Genomic DNA, 5,865 nt, shown 5'->3' with positions numbered 1-5,865 from the left:
AATCTGTTCTGAATGTACTGCGGTTACAATATTTATACACATGGACTTAAGCCGCTAAGCATGTTAATCTTTACTAGGGTGCAAATGACGTATGACAAACTGATTGGCCCATGGCCATTCAACAGGGTAGTGGTTCTTGTTTTTTAGTCCACAATTGTAGCTTTACATAGGTATAACACTTTGTTTCACTCGAGTTCACCTTAAGAAACGTTGGCTAAAATGTATTGCAATATTATAGTGCCGCATGAAGGAATGTGATTTCAAGTATAATATTATCTATTGTGGTAGTTGTACCACTTCCAGAGTGCAAAGTTCACATGGTAATATGAGGACAAGTAAGTGAATTGATACCTGGGTATAATATGGTTAAATATTTGACTACAGATTAAAGTTCTTCTGTGTTTTGAAGGAGAAGGGAAGGTCTAATTCATCTGTTTTTAGAAAGAGAGTCACTGTTGTACCAGTGAAGAATATGGAAAAGAAAATCCTTCCATTTAATGCCAGATAACTTCTTTAAAGGGGCTATCCTGGCATTATTGAAAATGGCTGCCAGCATCCCATCCCAGAATGTGAATAGGATAGGTTGTGTCCCACTGCAGAGCTGCCGTGGGGTGATAAAGGGGGAAGCTTACTATGCATTATGCTCCAGCACCTGCCATCAACTCCAACTGTTGAGCATTCCTATCAGGCTGCTCAGCCTTATGACTTCTCTAAGGTAGAGATGCATCATTACAACTCAACAATAGATAGTAATGATGAGATTCTGTGTGTGATATGCCATCATGGCTGAGCAGCCTGACAGGAACGGGGAGAATAAATGCATCATCTGCATCTATTGTAGAGCAATCCTGCTCCCCATTCTTTTCAGGCTGCTCAGCCTTGACAGAATATCACACACAGGGTCACATCATTACTATCTATTGTAGAGTAATACAATCTGTCTGCCATAAGCCATCAGGCACCTTGACAGGAATACACAGCACTGTGACGACAGATGACGACAGGCTCCAAAACATAATATGTAGTGACTTGACTCACAACCTCATGGCTGCTCTGCAGTGGGACGCATCCCCTCCTATTAACATCTTATCAAATGCTTAAGAAAAAAGAAGGCAGAGCGCACCATAGAGTGATACCTGGGAGACCAGCGATAATGGTGGTGCAAGCAAAAATATGTTCACCTGCTGGGGTTGTGATCAGCCACAACCACTACCATTTTTTTCTTTGTGAGCTTGGATAGGGTCAGGATGAGCACCACCTAGATGAAGACATAGTAATGCAGTAACCAAAATGGAGAGAAGAATATCCATGGCACCAGCTGTATCCCAGAAGAAAATGCAATGTTTGTTGGAGCAATACAGATAAAAATCAGAGCAGACTCATTCCAGCCTCTTCGTCTGTATTTGAAGAATCGTTTGGTTCCCAAAATGCGTAATCTCAGACTTTTATATGTATTGCTCTAATAAAGGTCACATTTTATACTGGGATAGCAGTGATGCTGTGGATTTTCTTTTCCACATTTGCTGTTCACATTCTAGGATAGGACAGGTATCTGTATTCAGTAGTATTCAGAGAACTCTTTTAGGGCTCGTTCACACAAACTTTTTTGCGTTCCGTATACGGGCCGTTTATTGCGTTCTGTATACGGTCCATATACGGAACCATTCATTTCAATGGGTCCGCAAAAAAAACGGAATGTACTTCCGTTTCCGTATGTCCGCATTTCCGTTCCGCTACATTTTGAGTCTTGTCCTATTATTGTCCGCAAATCACGTTCCGTGGCTCCATTCAAGTCAATGGGTCCGCAAAAAAAACGGAACACATACGGAAAGGCATCCGTATGTCTTCCGTATCCATTCCATTTTTGCGGAACCATCTATTGAAAACTTTATGCCCAGTCCAATTTTTTCTATGTAATTACTGTATACTGTATATGCCATACGGGAAAACGGAATGGGAAAACGGAACAACGGATCCGTGAAAAACGGACCGCAAAACACTGAAATAGCCATACAGTCGTGTGAAAGAGGCCTTTAACAAAGACTTTTGTAGTCAGCTAAACAGAATTATTTTTGATATAAGGGTGAAATGGATTTTCCACTTGGCTTGTCTCTGGGCACAATGATATCAATTTTTGGACTATGACCTACAAAGCTGGAGATTCCATGCTCATCCTTTTGAAGCCATTAAGTAACATGCAAGTCAGCGTACCATTGTATTACCAAGACCAAGATAGCAATGTCTCAATTAAAGGGGTTATGCCATGATTAATGTAAAAAATTAAAATCAAACATCATATAGTGCAAGATGATACACTTCTAACAAAGCTAGAACCAGCCCTGTACCGCACATGGTTCCAGAGATCTCCACATCCACTGCTCCAAATGCTCTGCTAGATTATCTTCAGCCTGGCAGCCCAGAAAGTGTGTCCTTTCTGCTGCAGCTCTATCCCTATAACTGCCACAGCTTCTAACAGAACATATAGTTGGTGGAATTTGAAGATTTAAACTGAGCACGTTCGTCCAGCTCAGTGAAATGGACGAAAAATAAGGAAAAAAACAAACAGCAGGTGGCGCTATACACATACAGTGTCTTGAAATGGAATTTACACTCTGAACTTTTCAACTTTTTTCACGTTAAACGCACAAACTTAAATGTATTTTATCGATATTTTATGCAGTAGACCAACACAATATAGAAAGTATGTGTAAAGTGAAAAGAAAATGACACATGGTTTTAAACATTTTTATTAAATACAATTCTGGAATGTATGGCGTGTACACCTGTGTGTGATTTATTCTCAGTAAAACTGCAGCTGTTCTGTGAAGACCTTAGAAGTTTGTTAGTGAACAAACAACATCATGAAAATGAGAGAACACTCCAGACAGGTCAGAGATAAAGTTGTGGAGAAGGGTAAAGCAGGGTCAGGTTATAAAAAATATCCCAAGCTCAGAACATCTCATGGAGCACTGTTTAATCCATCATCCAAAAATAGAAGGAGTTTGGCACAACTGCAAACCTGCCTAGACATCTCCGTCCACCTAAACTGACAACCTAGGCAAGGAGAGCACTAATTAGAGAGGCAGCCAAGAGGCCAATGGTCACTCTGTAGGAGCTGTAGAATTTCACATTTTAGATGAGAGAATCTGAACACAGGACAACTATTAGTCTGAGTATTGCAGGGACAGGAAGCATGCAGCTGAAGTGAGGGGGAGTGTTAGGACTCGGTCTATTTGTTTTGTGGTTGACCTATAGTATAATGATTTTTTGTGGGTGCAATACACTAGCTTTGTTCCCATTTTTTGTGTGAGGTACACCTACATTGCATACGTGACAGGGAAATTAATATAGATAATCCGTCTGTTAGATTGGTGGGTAACATATTCCCATGGATGCAAATGACACCTTTGAAATTTAATAATGAAATCCTTAACCTCTAATAAATAATGACAAACGCTTTGTTGCGGAATAAAAATGTCCCCAATGCTTTATTAAGGGTAACCTTAAAATAGCAACATACTTTAATAAATTAAATAAATAATTAAAACCATTAATTTCATTAACTAAATAACCACTGGAAACTCTAATAATCACCGAAATCTATAGCTGAGTGACACTGAGTGACACAGCCCCAAAAGCCAAGCCTTAAAAAGGCGAGGCCCCCCACAAGCATTGCAGCCATTTCTTGACCATATTTAGCAAACCTATGTTGAATATATCAATACCTACCTCAGACAAATGAACATTATCGGCTCTATATAAACCCAACACATAACCCTCCAGGTCAACATGCCTGTAGCTAGCAGTGGGAGAAATTTTTCCATCACTCTGTTCACCCGCTTTCTAATTTTTTCAAAGAAGATACAATCAGCCTGCGCCCATCACAGCCTAGGAACTATCTCAGAAAAAACTAAATTTGTATTAGGCAACATACATTGTAACAATGAGAGGACTTTTTTCATCTCCCATAACAGATCACATGTCTTGACTTTGCCAATATCATTACCACCGACATGAATTATAATCAGATTAGGCAAAGGCCATTTAGAGATTAACCTTCTTATCTCCGCCATAAATTTTTTCCACACTAGTCCTCTAATACCCCACCAAAATAATTGCAAAGATAAACTGTCAAAAGAAAGGTTTGTCAAATAAGCTCTCTTCTCAGCTCGCTTCTGAGCCCAGTATGTAAAAGAATGGCCTAGAATCCAGACTATAATATGGTTGCCTGCAAAGAATAAACATAAATTAGCCTGATAACAATAAATCTGGTCTAACATAAAGTCTAACTCTATGTGAATCCCAACGCCCGATCCTGCGAATCACCGATTCATCAAGACCACACCTGGCTGCTTCAGTAGCAGCGCCAATCCTAAATGAATGAGATGAAATTTTGAAAGAACTAAGCCCCCAAATCTTCAAACATTTCTTTAAAATTGACCCAAACTGGAATATAGTCAGAGGTGAACAGTCTATGTAATAAAAAAGGACCAGATGGACAAACTGCTACCCATGACTTTGCAATAGCCACTGGGCAAAGAACTGAACCAAGCCATTGATTCAACTTAATTAACCTACCTCTTCCAAATTGATCTGTTTTAGAGTATATCAAAAATATTTCTACTGATATCTCCTTCACCGACACATCCGAGTAAGCTAACCCGGAACAAACAGACTTGCTGGCAGCTACTAACGCCCCAATCCTTAATGCAGCAAAAAAATAAATAAAAAAGCCGTTCTAAATAATAAAACCTGAAAACTGTCAAAACAAACATCTGGTAAGACATTAAATAAATCCTGAATAGAAATCGGTCTTCTAATATCAACATTAGAAAACTGTTTCTTATATCCTTTCAACATTTGCTTAATCTTAAAGCAAGAAGAAAGGGGCTGCTCGCCATATAATTTTTGAAAAAAGGAGACTCCTGCAAAAGTCTTAGAGACCGCAGAAAAAGACAATTGCTTGTCACACAAACTTGCAACAAATAATAAACCTTTTCAAGGGACATTAATATTATCTTCAACACATTTGAATAACAACCAATCACGCCATGCAGCTGCGTAAGCCGCCCATGTGCTAGGGGCTAATGACCGTACAATATTGCCTGAAAATAATCCCAAATAAGGTCCCATAGGTGACGAGGGCATGGAATCCCTTTCTGATTTGCCTCTGGAGCGAGTTCCCGAAACCTTGTAAACTGCAATCGAGACAAAGAATCGACTAAGCTATTTGATGACCCCTCAACATATTTAGCTTTAATCCAAATATTACACCTCAGGCAAAACAGAACTAAATACCTTAATAGCTTGACCACTAACTCGGATTTAGACGATAATCCATTAATAGCAAAAAGTACTCCCTTGTAATCCGTGTGAAACAAAATCCTCTTATTCTTAAATCCTGAACCGCAGATAACAACAGCAACAATAACTGGAAACAACTGTAAAAACACAATATTCTTAGTTACACCACAACTGACCCATGCATCTGGCCATTTTTCAGCGGACCAATTACTGTTCCAAAAAACACCGTATCCACAACTCCCGGCAGCATCAGTAAACAAGCCCAGCGCATCAGAATCTATAAAATCATCCTGCCAATAACTAGATCCATTGAAGTTCTGTAAAATTTCAAACCAAATAGAGAGATCATCTTTCAAGCATTTATTAAGGCGAATATGAGAGCTAGGAGATTTCAGACCTCTGGTGGAAAAATTAAGACGCTTTGAGAAGACTCTACTAGGGATGAGCGAACTCGAACTGTATAGTTCGGGTTCGTACCGAATTTTGGGGTGTCCGTGACACGGACCCGAACCCGGACATTTTCGTAAAAGTCCGGGTTCGGGTTCGGTGTTCGTCGCTTTC

Source organism: Bufo gargarizans, chromosome 8 (assembly GCF_014858855.1).
Source record: "Bufo gargarizans isolate SCDJY-AF-19 chromosome 8, ASM1485885v1, whole genome shotgun sequence".
Taxonomy (NCBI): domain Eukaryota; kingdom Metazoa; phylum Chordata; class Amphibia; order Anura; family Bufonidae; genus Bufo; species Bufo gargarizans.
Note: the sequence above shows the minus strand (reverse complement) of the source record.